This window comes from Prinia subflava, chromosome 17 (assembly GCF_021018805.1).
Source record: "Prinia subflava isolate CZ2003 ecotype Zambia chromosome 17, Cam_Psub_1.2, whole genome shotgun sequence".
NCBI lineage: Eukaryota > Metazoa > Chordata > Aves > Passeriformes > Cisticolidae > Prinia > Prinia subflava.
In genome coordinates this window covers 1368915-1384517 of record NC_086263.1, presented here as the reverse complement: position 1 = coordinate 1384517, position 15603 = coordinate 1368915, and the positions used below count along the sequence as shown (strand labels likewise).

At 52.1% G+C, this 15603-nt stretch overlaps 1 protein-coding gene across 6 annotated transcripts in view; it reads left to right on the top strand.

Annotated features, from left to right (window-relative positions):
• The window catches only part of CAPN15 (calpain 15), a 56306-nt gene that overhangs the window by 21051 nt on the left and 19652 nt on the right, over window positions 1–15603 (top strand). The window lies entirely within an intron of this gene.

Below are 15603 nucleotides of genomic sequence, written 5' to 3'. Positions count from 1 at the left end.
GTGGGTGCATCCCTCTGCGGGTTGTGCTCCCTCTGGAAGTTGCTGTGGAGTTCAGCTGGGATTTGATGGAGTAAAAATGCTGCAGGTTGTTGTGGATACTTGTTTGACGGGAATGTTTGGCTTGTAACTGTTTGCTCACCAGGTCTCAGCAGAGCCCACAGTATCTGGAGCAGTGTCTGTCTAGCTCAAGGAGGTGTTGCAGTGCCAAGAAGTTGGCAGCATGGAATGCTGTTTCATCTGCCTGAGGCTCCCAGCCCTGCCCATCCGCTCTCCATGCTGCTCCAGCGGTCACAAAGCCTATTAGTTGTTTAAATTAGGGCTATTTATAGCTCTGGAGCCATGGATAACTTGGAGGGTGGTGCAGAGCCGTGGAGACCGGAGTTCTCAATAGATCACCAAACAAACCCTCCCTTTGCTCCCTGTGTGCCCTCCAACCTTCCTCATTTCCATGTCCCACAAGAGCCATCCTGCCTCAAAGGAGGTCAAATCCAGGGCAGAGGCAGCTGGAACGTGTCCTCATCTTATGCAATTGGCTAAATCTGAGCAGAAATGCTGACCCTCTTGCCTGGATGTTGCTGTCACAGCATGGAGAGCACAGCAGAGCTGTCCCTTTGATAGTGCCAGCCTGGAGAAGGGAAAAATCTGGTTTGGGGATGCTCTGGTGTGCAAGAACCTGAGCACTTTTGCTCCAGGACCATGAGTTCAGGTGCTTCTCCAAGTGCAGGTGTTGGAGAGCTTTGCTTTAGATGCTGCATTGCATGAAGGGGGTTAGCATCCAGCTTTGGCTGTGCCTAGATGCGGTCTTCATCTCTTTTGGGAAGAGGTCCTGCAGATGCAGTTCAGCTGTGAAGGAAGCTGGTCTCTTGTAAGTGCTGCTGTGGGAATATGTGTTTGAGGGCCTGGGAGAGCCCTTTGGTACTCGATGTTTTTCCAGGTGTGTTGGGGGTGGGGATGGGGAGGAATTGGTAGCTTGTGAATTTTTTTTGAATTTTTAAATTTTTTTTTAAGAACAGGGAACAGTAAGAGGAGACAGAGCAGGGATTTTTTTTTCCAGAATAACCCTTCTGCATTGATTCTTTGGCTTCATAGGGGAGGAACATGGTCTCATGTCTCATGGCAAATCCCTTGTCCCCCGGAGGTGTCACACATGTAGCCTGGAGTTGTGAAATAGTCTCAGGCCTCTGGCAGAAGCTGGTGGATGGATGTGATGACAGTGGGAAGCTCAGGAACCTGGCTGAGCTGCTGCAAGGAAGGAGGAAATGTAGGAAAGTGTGTGTTTGGAGGGTTATTTCTTCTTTCGGGATCAGGATGGAAACTGCGAACACATCCCCCTCAGAGTGTGCAGCATCTGTCCTGGAGGGAGATGGGCCTGCAGTGACCTCATGTTGTGGGCTTGTGAGAGGAGGGATGGAGACAGGAGTATCCTCCTGCTCTCTGGGTAGGCAGGGAGCTCCTTTCCCTCTCTGCAGCCGGCATTCTCTGGGGTCACTCCAGGGACCTTTGCTTCCCTCTCAGGTTACCTGGTACTGGTTGCTGTGAAAGGCACATGCTGGATTTCTCCAACCAGTAACTTAATCCAGTTTGACACTGGTGGCTCTGGGCTGGAGTCTGACTAACATGAGACACAAACAGTGAGGGGGGTGCTCAGAGCTGCCCCCACCTCCCTGCAGCCTCTTCCCCCGTGATCCCTGGCCCCGTGTCCCTGAAAGGCCGCCTTGATCCCAGCGTGGCTGGAGCCTGGTGCTGTGTGTGGAGGGGAGGCTGTGCTGAATGAACCCTCTGCAGGCCTTTGTTCTCTGGGATGAAACAACCCTCAGCACGGGGCTGCTGCCAACAGAAGGGCACAGAGAGGAAAGGGGAGCCCTGCTTGGGTGCTGTTTACATTTGCCAAGCTGTGCTGCATCTCTCTATTCCTGCCTGGGGAGCCACAACTCACTCAGGTGCCTGTGCCTTTTCAGCCACTCGCTTCAAGCAACCTGTCCTAGGCTTTTCTTTGACTTGGGCACCTTCCCGTGCTTCTCACCCTGCCAGCATTCCTGCTCTGCCTGGCAAGGCACCAGGATCTCAGCCAGCACCCCTTGCCAGCCAGTGCAGCTCACAGCACCCCCAGGCATCACTGAGTCCCTGCGAGGGGCAGGTGCTCCAGGTCACCGTGAGGAGCTGTGAAGAACTGATCCAAGGAGAAGGAAGCTGCTCCTGCATTACAGATGGCATTTCTGAGGCTGCAGCAGGACATCCAAACCAGAAGGGAGCTGGAAGTGGAGTGTGAAGGCAGCCTGGAGCCCTTCTGGATGGCAGCAGGAGAGCTGGGGCCGTGTGGGTGGTGAGGAGACTTTGGGCTGCAGGTGCTTGGAGGCTGCCAAGTCAGCAGCTTGCAGGCAGCTGAAGGGGCCTTGCCTGCCCTTGCCCAGAGCTGTGCAGAGCTCAGCTGGGTCTGCAGACGCTCAGGTTCCAGCCCTGCTGCTCCCAGTGCTCCCTGTGCATCACACACTGGGGCTTGTGGTTACACAGAGCTGGACTCTGGCATTTGGAGTGTGGCAGGTTGGCTACAGCAAAAGGGGATTTTGGGAGACTGGATCTTGCCAGCTTTTGGTGGGAGAGGACAGCATCTACACTCCTTGGCCTTCAGCAGCATTTCCCAGCTGTGGAGTGGGGGGAAGGCAGACACGAGCAGGATCTTTTGTCTTCCTTAAAGTCTGATTTTAATCTTCCTGCCTTGGAAAAGTGAAGCTATAGGTAGGTAGCTGGATAGATGTGTGTGTGTGTATACCTTTATTTTCTTCTCCTGCTTCCTTGGGACACCAAGGAGAGGACACCTTTCATTCAGAGCCCTGGTGCTGGCTGGCACATGCCCCATGCAGCACTGGGACATTCCAACAGACCCATGCCACCAGCTGTACCTGCTCTGCCCAGGAGCTGAGGCTTCTCCTGCTGCCTTACCCACAGCTGCTGTGTCTGTCTGTGGGGAGGGACAAACATGGAAACACTTGGTACTTCTGGAATGTGGAAAGACTCCTGTTCTGCAGGAGCTTTAGTCTGCAGCCCATGGCACAGAATGGAGTGATCAGTGCCATTGCAGCTGTCTTGCCCAACACTGCCCCTGTGGCATGTACAGTGACTGGCTGTACATTGAGCACTTTACACACAACCCCAGGAAATTTCCAGCAGAGCTTCACCCAGTGACCTGTTTGTCCTGGGTTATGTTTTCCTACAGTAAATGTGTCTTCTGGGCACACTGGTGTGGGCACTGCAGCCCTGGGTTGCTCAGGGACTGCTGTTGGTGGTGGTGTGGTGGGGAGGGCACAGCAGCTGACATGGTCTGGTGCAGCATTTCAGTCTCCAGGGCATGTGTGCGCCTTCCTCCTCTGTCCTATGCAGGTCAGCAGTGGTGTCCTTCAGGGTGTCCTTGAGGAGTACGTGTGCAGGGCTTACCCAGGGCTGTCTGTGAGCGTGTGTGTGACTTGATGAGGTTCAGGAGCTTTAAACAACAGCAGGAGCCGCTCTCCTTGATAGAAAACTCAGTATTGTGCTGCAGGGAAGGGACACTGAGCTGTTGGAGCAGCCCTACCCTGGCCTTTCTGTGCTGGCAGTGTGCTTCCCTCTGGCACATGGACTCGGGAGGGTTAATGGCACATACTCCAACCAGGAGCATCCTCTAGATTCCAGCTGTCAAACACTAAGTTAAGTGTGTGTCATCTTAACAAGGCAGTAAACAGTGCTACAGTCTGAATTACCCAGCCTGGAGGCCTCCAGGGTGCAGTATAACTTGTCCCTAGTAATTCCAGCCTGTCTGCCTGCTCCTGGAGTCAACCAGATGTGTTGCTGGCTCAGTTATGGTGGCAATAGCTCTAGAGCTTGGGATATGAGCAGCAGGAGCAGGTTGGGATGCTGGGTGGTCGTGTGGCTCAGTCTGCCCCAGCACAGTGTTGTTCTGCACTATTCCTGGCCCTTCCACATAACCCACCAAATCCTCCTCTCTGTCTCCAAGAGGCTGGAGAAACCAGACAGCCCCCAAAGGGCACCGTGATGCCGAGCTGCATCTGAGGCCAAGTGTGGATTCCTGTGCTGAACCTGTGTTTGGTGGGGCATTGGGCCTGTGGTGGATTTCTGGTGTGCTGCAGTGCCCCTGTGTCCTCCTGGAGCCTGGGGCTGGCTGATGGGATCCTGGAGGTGCTCTGTGACTGGCAGCTGCCTGGGATAGCCTCGAGGCACCGTTGACTTGGTGCTGCTGGGGCAGGAGGTGCATGGAAGGGTTTTGTGCTAAGGGAACCCCTGTCACTGCCTACACAGGATGTAGGCAGTGGATATAGTCCAGAGTCCGCTCTGCACACCCAGAGCTATTTCGCCTGCACACTGGCTCTGAATGTGCAGGCCCAGGACTGTCCTAGAAGCCCCAGTGCCAGGAAATGAAAATGCCAAGTAGGCTGTGCATGATGAAGCATTCCCAGCCAAACTGCAGGAAGGTCAGTGAGTTTTATCCCGTTGAGCCTCAAGGGAACTGTGGCTAATTGTCCCCTCTAAAGTTCAGGAACAAGAGAAAGAGGAGTGACCTTTATAGGTCAGGAGCACACACACAAACAGATCCATTGCTGTTGATGGGACTCAGCTTGTGCACAGGATTCCATCTTCTCCCATCTCCCTTGCAAGAAGGAGCTGCACTCAGTTGCTGGCTGAGCTGCTGGCTCTCAGAGAGAGCAGTGGCAGGGTTTGAGAGCTGAACTGAAACCCCCAGCCCTGTGGTGGTTTCTGGAATGAGGAAGGAGGCTGGCCTGGCTCTTTCTGCGGGGATGCCCAGGGGCTGAAGCGCCAAACTCTCCTTGGCTGTACTTCTGAAATTCCTCCGTGGTTTTGGCAGTACAGGACAGAGGGCTGGCTCAGGGCATGGGGAGTTTCCCTGATGTCAAAGGAAAGCCGTTCTGTTGAAGTTCACTGCAGAGGCTTTGCTTTTGATTTTTTGAAGATTGTGTGTCACCCAGTTGCAGAGCAGAGCCAGGATTCCCTGGGAGCTGCAGGATTCTCTAACCTTTCCTTGGCTTCTCAGGAGAGGGGGCAATGGTGCCTCGGTGGGGGAAGCACATGGCTCTTTGCACTTGCAGAGATATCAATCCATGACTTGACAGCCTTTTTCCTCCAGATCTAGTGTGCAGAGCTGGCAAGTTCCTGGGGGTGCAGGGGATAATTTAGCTCATCTCCAACCTCATCAGGTAGGAATGATGTTTAACCAGTGTCAGAATGGGAAGGCAGTGGGTGATGTTTGTGGTGGGGGTGTCCCTTCTCCTGTCCTTGGTGGCTGCAGTGAGGAAGTCATGTGAGCAGCCACCAGCCTGCAGGTGCCCTGTCCCTTTAGTGCCATTCTCTGCCAGCTGTATTTATTGAGCCTGACAGTTCAGGTGCTGTGGAGATGGATGGGTTTCTATTAGCTGTACCCTGCGTGTGCCCCGCTGTGAAGCGAGCCCAGGCATTGGCATTGCAGGGTCTGAAGGCTGGAGCACCACAGCTGGAAATGCAGAGTGATTGGCTCAGTGGAGATGTGAGAAATGGAGCAAACAGCTTTGGAGCTGTGGTGTTGCTCCTCATCCATTTCCCCTCATCTCTCGTTCACTCTCTCTTCCTCTTCCCCCACCACTCTTCCAATTCTATTTTAACAGCACTACAAATTGCAGCATAAATCTTTAGCTGAGCAGCAATTTGGCTTGGCAGCCACCAGTAAATTTCCTCTTGCAGCCTCCCCATGTGAGGGAAGTCGCAGCGGGAGTAGGGAGATGTGGGTGAGTTCTGAGTTTACAGTCCTGTCAGGTTCTCCTGGCTCTTTCCAGCTATGAGCCCATAGCCTTAGTCCCACATCTCTCTAGTCCTGGGAAACAGGAAAATTCTTCTCCCATCCCAGCCTTCAGTTCAAACATCAGTGTGTTGGGAAGTGGTGTGAAACAGCCTCAAACATGGAACAGGAGGGACACTAGCAGAAGTTCCAAATGCTGCTGTTCAGGTGTGTGATCCTAAAGTTGTTCCCTGTTCTTGCAGACAGTACAAGGTGGTCTTCATCTGAGCAAATGGACTGGTCCCTGCCAACTACCCTGCACACGTAGATGCGTTTGTTACCTGGTGCAGAATGTGTGTGTCCTCCATGCATTGTGGTGGGAGGAGTGACGGAAAATAGCTCTGAGTGGTGTGTGAAAGGCAGAACTTTGGCCGTTTAGTCCATGCAAGGGATCTGTCTGCACAGTCCCACACTGGGAGCTGTTTGTCCCTGCGATTGTTTTCCAGCTGGCGGTTCTTTGTCCCTGGATATGTCCTGCCTGTGTTTGTAGCCCCTTGTAACCCTTGACCACCCTGATGCTGGGAAAGAGTTCTTCCCTGTGAGGATGGTGAGCCTCTGGCACAGGTTGCCCAGAGTAGCTGTGACTGCCTCATCCCTGGAAATGTCCAAGACCAGGCTGGATGAGGCTTGGAGCAACCTGGGATAGTGGAAGGTGTCCCATGGAATGAGATGGACTTTGAGGTCCCTTCCAACCCATTCTGGTTTCTGTGAATGTGAAACCAGGATAAAGTCCAGACCATGCCTTCGTTTTGGCTGCTTCTTGTCTGGATGTGAAGCTTCAAAGGCATTTTCCATTCTGGATTCTTCAAACACTGGACAAGTGTGGAAAGACACAGGGAGAACTCTGCCTGATGTCAACACCACTTGCTTTTTGTGTGATATACCGGTGAGAAAACTGGGGTGCAAAGGGGAGAGGCACCTGCTGCAGAAGCGTATTAGAAAACAGAGAGATTCTGGGGCTTTGGAGCAGTGTTTCTTTTTTTACAGAGAAGCATGAGTCCCTGCAGTGCTGGCTCCAGATGGCCACCTCACCCCTCTCTGTTCTCTGGGGAGCACAGGCTCTTTGAGGCAGACCACAGACCCTCACGTAAAAAGAAATTCCTTAATTGGCTTAAAGACAGAGACGAAAACAACAAGTAGAGGTTCCTCTTCATCTACCGGCTTTCTTTAGGGGTTGCTTTTGAAGTGACTGTTCAAACATACCTCAGGTGTGGGGAGCTAAATCGATGGAAACAAGTGTCCTTTGGTCCCATGAGTCCACCCTCCTTGCTGAAGCTGTTCCAGCTCCTCAGATGAGAGAGAAGCTTAATGAGTTCAGCTTCTTGCTCCTTTCCGTGCCTCCTCCCCTTCCTGCTGAAAGCAGGTAAGGCTGTAATGTGAAACACAACTGTGGGTATCAGCCCCATCAGTACTTCCCTTCCTTCCCACATCCTCAGCTGGAAGGCCTCACTGCCTGCATCCTGCATCCTGCATCCCTGTGCTTCCTTCAAAGAGCAGCCTGTGCTACTCTTGAGCCCATTGCAAATGGAACCTGGAGAGAGTTGATCAAAACTTAGTCCAAGGATCTCCATGCCCAGATCTGTGAGCTCCTCCTGTGGTACCCTGGCAGCTGGGGTGAGGGACACAGCAGGTTTGTCTTGGGATGCTCTTCTCCCCCGAGAGAAGCTGGGCTCCTGTGTTGTGGGATCTTTTATTCAGTTGTGCTAACCCAAATCATGTACAGAGCTTTTGTTAGTGGTACTGGGGTGATGGAAGACCTCTATAAGCTCCTGGTTAGATCCTGGCATTGGTCTTGTCCTGAAGATTTGGCTTTCATCCTGTTCAGGGGGTGGCAGCTGTCCTAGAAGGGGCACAGCAGTCCTGAGTATCTCCTGGGCTGGTATAAACCTCCTCAATAGCACTGAAGGACCTTTTGTGAGGTAGGTGAGCTGGAAACCCATTCACAGCCCTTGGGTGATGTTTGCAGGCAGAGCTGGCTCTGCTCCTCTGGGGCCAGGCACCGATGCCTGCCTGCTCAGAGGTCCTGGGAGCCCTCTGGATCTCAGGATCAGATTCCCCCCACTACATACACACACCCTTTAATAGCTGTAGTAAACCATATGCCCCTGTTACTGAAATAGAATAAATTTAAAAATGGAAAAGCCTCCAGGAGCATCTGCAAGTTCAGCACCTGTGGAAAATCAGCAGCTGAAGGAACTGTATATGAAGTGAGAGCAGGGAGAAGAGCCCATGAAGGGCTCAGTGGAAAAAGAGGAGTGTTTGGAAGTCTTTCATCTTCCCATTGCAGTGTTAGATGCGACTCCAGCTGCTTTCTATTCTGGGATGCAGGGAAGTGTGCTCCCACATGTGGCTATTGCAACTCGGAAAGAGCCGCTCCAGATTGACCCAAAGGTTGGGAAATCATTCTGCTGTACAGTAAGAGGAATTCAGAGGATGGTGAAGGTATATTGGCAGGCCTTGAGAGAGTCACGTTTCATTTCTGAATTTGTCTTAGACTTAGTGGTCTGTCAGTGCTTTGGCTGCTGTCTAGTCCCCATGGAAGGGGAATCCAAGGCTCTCCAAAACACCATTGTCTGCAGGCACAGAGCTGCAGAGGTGCACACAGAGAAGTCTGTCCAGGTGTGAAGCTGTATTCTTTTTGGGTGCTGGTGGTGTTTCTCAGGCTGCAGTGGGAAAATCAGTCCCAGTTCTGTCTGGAGCCCCACCAGATATTTTGTGAGAAAAAGGGAATGTGGCAGCCAGGCAGGTGTTGCAAGCTGAGGAGGACACAGCCATCTCTCTGTATTCATTAGAGACCAAATGGACACTGGAATTCCTTTGCTTCAGCAGGGGTTTCTCCCCCTGTTCTCTCCTGGCTAGTTCAGACAACTGGCATCCCAGATTCTCCTTGTTTCAGGCTCCTTAAAAATTAAGAATTTTATCTCCTGTCCTTCTGGACTGTGAACTCTCCACAGTCAACAAGAAATTCACTTATGAGCTTGAGATGAAGATGTGAACATCCCATTTGTGCTACATTGCTAGATGCTCCCTAACCCTATGTCCCATGCCAGACACTTCTGCACAAGCTTCAACTCCTTTTTGAGGCTGAAGGGCCAAGGCATGACCCCCCTGGAGCAGGGGACACTGGGAGGTGGCACTTAGGAGCCCCAAGAGTGGGGGACGAGCAGTGCTGGCTGGCTCACACGGTGCTCGCCAGCGTCCCAGGAGGGCAGGCAGGGATCTCTTGCAGCCTGGTTCTCCCGATGGTTTTCCCCCCAGGAGTGATGCATATCCCACTTGACTGCCAGGCCCTCCCCTCTCCTGGTGTGGTTCACCAGCTTTGACAGGAAGGGCCAACCCCGCTGCAGGCTTTCACCATTTGTCACAATAAATTGCTTCTTCCTCCTGCTGCATGGGGGAGATGCTGGTTTGTTTGCCCTGAGTCTGAACAGCACCTGAGGCAGCTTCTCCCACTCCTTGCTCTTCCTCCCCCCAAGCCTTCAAGGAGAGCAGAGCCTGCTGCAGCTGGCAACAGGCTCCCCAAAGCTTGCCTGATGAAGCAACAAATTTTGTGTGCTCTTGCATTCAGCTGCTTGACCTGACATGACCTGGGAAGGGGAGCAGAGCTGGGGAAGGTGCTGATGCTCTGGGAGCAGGAGGGGCAGGAGCAGTCTGTGAGGCTGGTGCGGTTTGCTGCTGTCCGTGGTGGCCCCTCTGTAGCCCAGGTCAGTACAGCAGGAGGGCCTGGCTCCAGCACAGCAGCTGCAGCAGGCCTTGGTGTGTCGTTTCCAGCACCTGGCAGGGAGTGTCAGTGCACTTGGAAGTTGTGTGTGGAGCCAAGGACTCAGTGGACTCTGTGTGTGTGTGTGTGTGTGTGTACAAACTGCAGTACCCAGTTCGACTGGGACTCTGCTTTGTGCATCTTTGGATGGGGTTTCTGATGTAGGAGAGGGGACATTCAGGTTTGCCCTCTGCCTTCTGACCTTCTGTCACCCAAGGAGCTGCCCAGGCACGTGAAGAGCTAGCAGGGTGTGCTGCTGGTGGCAGTGGCTGTGGGGGAACCTCCATCTTCGCCTGCCCCTCGCTGCCGGGTGATGTTTGTAACATGGCTGCAGTGGCTTCATTACTGTGCCCTGATCAGCCACACACTGAACTCCAGGGATGCCGGGAGCTGCCAGAGTTCCTCTCTCCTCCTCTGGCCCCTGGCAATCTTTCTTTCTCACTGCAGATCAGTGCAAAGCTTGTTGGCTGAGATATTAAGCATGAGCTGCTTTCCTGAGGTCCAGGATTGGATTAGCTCTTCATTAAGGCCTGTTAATCACGCTGAGGAGCCTGACAGCTGCTGGCCATGGAGCACAGTGCCCTGCTGCCTTCCAGCTCTCCGGGATGGGCCTGCCCTGGGTGCCCCAGTGTCGCTGGCAGCCATGGGAAGGGCACTGCCTGCTCTGGCATGGGACAGGGCAACTGCAGAGCTTGGCCTGAGAACTTTCCTCGTTTGCAGGAAGAGTTCCCAGCAGCAGCTCTGCCAGCAGCTAGGAGGGTGACCAAGGGCTTTAAGCCCTAGGAGAGGAGGAAGAGGAGGCTGGGGGCTCTGCTTCCACCTGCCAGGCTGCAGCCCTGCTCTCCTTAGTCTCAGACCTCATGGAAGGATGAGTCTTTCTCTCTCCCTCCATCCCAAATGGTACCAAGCTATTATTACTGTTGGTTTTTGTATTAATTGCACCCTGGAGCTATGCTTTGATTTATTTTATCAGGGAGAATTCAGGGAAAAAGGTTTCTGAAGCAAATAGCAGCCAGCCCAATGTAGGGCTGGGAACTGGAGAGACAGAAGGAGAGAGGGGCTTGGCAGTGCCCTCCCACCTCCTCCCTGTGGCTATGCCTGGGAAGCTCCAGCACCCCACAACCCCTGCGGGGCTGTGTGAGGGGCAGGCAGACACTTCCACACTCGTGTGGCATCCCCCAGCAGCACAGGCCTCAAAGGCAGCAAATGGCTTTGAATTTCCTTCTCATGCTGGGAAAAAGGGGTTTGGAGCTGAGCTGATGGTGCTGGCTGTGGGACTGAGGTGGGGGCCTGGAGCTGCTCAAACCCATCCCATGCTTCGCTCTCCAGACATGAGACACCCAAAGAGATGTCCTGTGCTCCATTCCCTCCTGCCCTTCGTCTGAAATCCTCCCATCTTGAGCTCTTCTGCCCATCCCTCCCACTTTTCCTACTCAAGACTCTGTTGGGTATTGAAATTAAAACCTGCCATGATTAGAAATGAATTAGTGTAGCAGAAGTATTAAAGAACATCATCTTCCCAGCTGTTCCTTCCCAGCATCTTGCTAGTCCTAGAGCTGGTGCATTGGTCATAAATCCTCTCCCTGCTGTTCTTGATATTCCGATTTCTATACATCTTACACTGTCCTAACACCAGAGGAGGCTTGGAGATCTATGTTCCCATCCCTGTGTGATGTGACCTGCTCACATGTTCAGTGCTTCTTCTGTTTTAGGCCGTCACAAATTTTGCTGGACAAGTTTATTTTATGTGGGAAACTTTCTGCTCAGACCACAGATGGAGTGTAGTTATAAAAACCACACAGGATAGCTGATGCAGTTTTTACCAGGCTTTCAAAAAAACAAAACTACATTTCTCAAAGTGTTTTCTTGCTCTAAGCGTGCAAGAAGCTGAAGCTACAAGTATCCAACAGAACTTGGGGCCATCAGTCTTCTAGAATTCGAGCCTTTTAATTGACAAAAAAAGATAAAATTCTTGAATTCTTGTATTTGCTGGAGGACTCTGGGCTTTTTTCCCCTGAAAAAGCAGCCTTTTTGGGAGCTGCTGGCACGCTGAAACACTCACTGATGTTTTGGCAGAACCAGAGGTGCTTTGTGCTTTCTACACCCAAGTTACACCAACTTCATGCCACTGTGACAAACTCCTATACCTCCTTTCTGTATTTGCTCTTGAGAGGGTTCAAATACCCTTTATATGCAGATTTCAGTCAAAGTCAGTGTTGTGTAGTCAAAACAAGGCTGTTGAGCTCATCCCCTCCTTGAACCAATCAATGTGTTAATGAGCATAGTACGATGCTGGCCTGAGTTTAGGACACAAATTTCCACCCCCTGCTATAATATTTGGGTGCAAATGGAGCTCGGTATTTTTTGCTTTTAATTTCCCCAGGCACACAGACGACTGGGGAAATTAGGTACAGAAAAGGTAAATAAAGTCATTGAGTAAGAGGAATGATGGCAGCAATAGCGCTGTGCTAAATTGGTTTCTTTGAAGTAAAGTGTGATTGCAACTGCAGAAATTTCCCCTGCTTGCGTGAAGGGAGGCAAGATGAGGTTATTAATTATAACAACAGGCTGGAATTGATCTTAATGAGAAACAGTGCAGCTTGGGAGGAGCTGAGGCTGTGCTGGTGCCTGTCTGCATGGCTGGGGCTCCAGAAGGACCTTCCTGGGCCATTCTGCCAGCCTTGCTGCTCCAAAGCTTTTCCCATGATGATCCCGTGCTACTGAGTGCCTCCATCCTGGGTTTTGAGGCGGTCACATTGCTGTTGGCCTTCTCATCTGGGCCCTGCATCTCGATAACCTTGACAGGTGCAGGAGGTATTGCTTTAGGGTGAGAGACTCATCAAAAGCTCGTGAATCCAGAGCCTGCAAAACTTTTGAGCAAAGCTAGAACCTGGACTTTGCTGACCTCCTTGGAATACTCAGTCTGCCTCCTCCTTTTGTATCCCCAGGGATTGTAATTGTTTCCCTGGCAGACATCTGGGAAACCTGCTCATTAGCCAGGGAGCCTTTGGGAATGGTCTTGTCCCAGCGTGCCTGTGCTCTGCCAGCCAAACTGGTTTTCTTCTGAGAGCTCATTTCTTACAACACTGCAGCAATTAAGGTATATTAAAGGCTAATCACGCCCAGCCTGTTTTTCTCACAAGACAAGCCTTCCAGATTCTGATTCTGCTTTGATGAAGAATGATGAAAGTCTCTTGTCTCCTGTCCATCAGTTTAGGGTAATGCTCCCTGTGTGTCCCTAGGCTGAGAGAGAAGCCAGCGTGAGGCACGCTCCTTCCAGGTGTGTGTCACTTGGCATTCCTGCAGCAACTCCAGTAACTTTGGAGGGCAGATCCCTCCAAAGACTCTGCCCCTTCTCTCCCTTTTCCTGAACAAAACCCAGGGATATCAGCCATGAAGAGGAGTCTGCAATGACAGTCTCCTCAACTTCCCTTCTCCGTCAAAGCCAGACTTTGGTGTGTGTCACAGGAGCTTTCAGGGTGCTCCTGTCCCAGCTGTGCTTCTGCCCTCCTCCTGTTTCTCCCCACATGCTGAACAGTTGCCTTGGTGTCTCTTCATGGCTGGTGGAGGATAGAGGAGTGTGTTCTCTGTCTCACTTGCACCCCTTACAAGCACTTGTATTTACAGAGTATTGCCTTGGAATTGCCCAACGTTCTCAGACACAGCGTGGGATTGTTGGAGTGTCCTGTGCAGGGCCAGGACTTGGACTCATGATCCTGTGGGTCCCTTCCAGCTCAGGACATTCTGTGCTTCTCTGAAGTCCTTTCTTGCCTGTCCCACAGCAAGATGTCCCCTCTCATCCTCACATCTGACTGGTTTTGGGGAGGTGACAAGAAAGTAAATAGCAGGAACAGCTGCAGTTTGAGAGTGTGTTCTGTGGCTTTGTTGGCTGCCAGAAAACTCCTGTGCTAAGTGCACTCTGTACAGCTGGGCCAGTGTTTTTTCTCTCAGACCTCTCATTAGCAGAGTTCAGCTTTCCCCTGGGAACTTCTCATTAAAACTCCCAGCCTCTTCTCTCCCTGGCTGTTGGAGCACATCTGAGCTGCCAGAGCTGTGTCCAGTGTGGGAAAAGAGGAAACGAAATAGAAACTGTGCAAGAACTGTCTGGAGGTTTGGTGCAATGGGACCAAGAAATTCCCAGGAACTGGAGTGCGTCATCAGCTTGGGAAACTCTTCGTGTCTGTCTGAGCCTCTTGGCACCTCTAGGGAGGATTGTGTGGTGTTGCTGGGGCTTTTATGGCCCCATTCACCATGAAGTGCTCACCCTTGCACGGTTTCCTGCTCCAGAATTAGACCTCTTTTCCCTCTCTTCTGCTTTGATGAGAGGTTTTCACCTGCCACCATTGCTTTATTAAACAAGACAAATCCAGTGGTCCTGTTTCAATTAATTGCACGTTATCACCAGTAGAAAATGCCATTTTCTGTATAAATGTGATTGTCCTGGTCCTGTGAATGGTCAGGAGTGCTGATATTGGGCAGGGAGGAAGGAACCTCCAGAAAGAAGGGATGTCCTGGCCACAGGAGAGTTTGTCATGGAAAGGGAGCAGGCTGGTCCCTTGGCTGATTTTCCATCCCCGACCTAAGCTGTGTTTCTGGGAACTCGTTGACAGTTTGTCCTAGATTGAAACTAAAGAGTGAGAGCAGATATAAATATATGATAAAGCTCTGGAGTGCTCAAAAATTAATATTTCAGGATCAAGAAGTCTTTATTTCCTCAAGTGCTTCAACAAAAGGAGGAATTTGTGTAGTTGTAGTTGTTGTGGTTCCCTTCCACCAACTGAAGGAGCAAAGGGAGTTCAGAGCAAGGCCCCAGCTCTGGTCCTGGCTGAAGGGGATGCCTGGTGTCACAGGCTGCATGAAGAAAGTGGTGACCTTTTTGCAGCTGTTTTTGGTGTTGAGGCTCTAAGGTGGTCAGGGTGCTGCAGTGTGAGTCCTTCAAGAAGAGGGTCAGGGAGCTGGGCTCAGTCAAGAATTAAATGCAAGAAAGATGTTGCCCTGCTGGAGTGAGTCCAGAGGGGCCCACTGAGTTGATCTCCTAGAGCTGGAGCCCCTCTGCTGGGAGCCAGGCTGGGAGAGCTGGGGGTGCTCACCTGGAGAGGAGAAGGCTCCAGGGAGAGCTCAGAGCCCCTTCCAGGGCCTAAAGGGGCTCCAGGAGAGCTGGAGAGGGACTGGGGACAGGGGATGGAGGGACAGGACACAGGGAATGGCTTCCCACTGCCACAGGACAGGGTTAGATGGGATATTGGGAAGGAATTGTTCCCTGGGAGGGTGGGCAGGCCCTGGCACAGGGTGCCCAGAGCAGCTGTGGCTGCCCCTGGATCCCTGGCAGTGTCCAAGGCCAGGCTGGATGAGGCTTGGAGCAGCCGGGGATGGTGGAAGGTGTCTCTGCCCATGGCAGGGGCTGGAACAAGATGATCTTTAAGGTCACCTCCAACTCAAACTATTCCATGATTCCATGATTAGTTCCAGCTGGAGAGAAAGCGTTGAAGGAGCTCTAGCAATACCTACAGACAAATCATCCAAAGGTCAGAGCCGGGCTGCTCACAGAAGCCCATGGTGGGAGGGCAGGAAAGAACAAACATAGAGAGAGTATCAGACTGCATATAAGGAGGATTTCTGCCCAAGGACGGTCAGTTAGTTGAGGTCGCTGCCCAGAGAGGTTGTGAAGTCTCCATGCTTGGAGGTTTTTGAGACCAGGCTGTCTAAACCTGCTGCAATCACTTTGAGAGATTGAGCTTGAAGCAGGAGTTTGGGCTGGAGACCACCATGAGGTCTCTTCTGACCTGGGTTACTCTGGGATCTTCCATGCTTGCTCTTGTGGAAGTGGAGTGCTGCTTTTGCACATATACAGAGAGGTGCAGGCTCTGGTTTTTGGGAATGTTTGTGCCATTGCAGTGGGACCACGTGGCACAGCCTGACGGATACTTTGACACAGTGCTCCAGGAAAGCCTGGCTGAGTTAGGGGAGGGTCTCTTTGCTGTCTCTTCCCTTGCTCAGCAGATCTGGGAGAAAAGGGCAAAGAGAC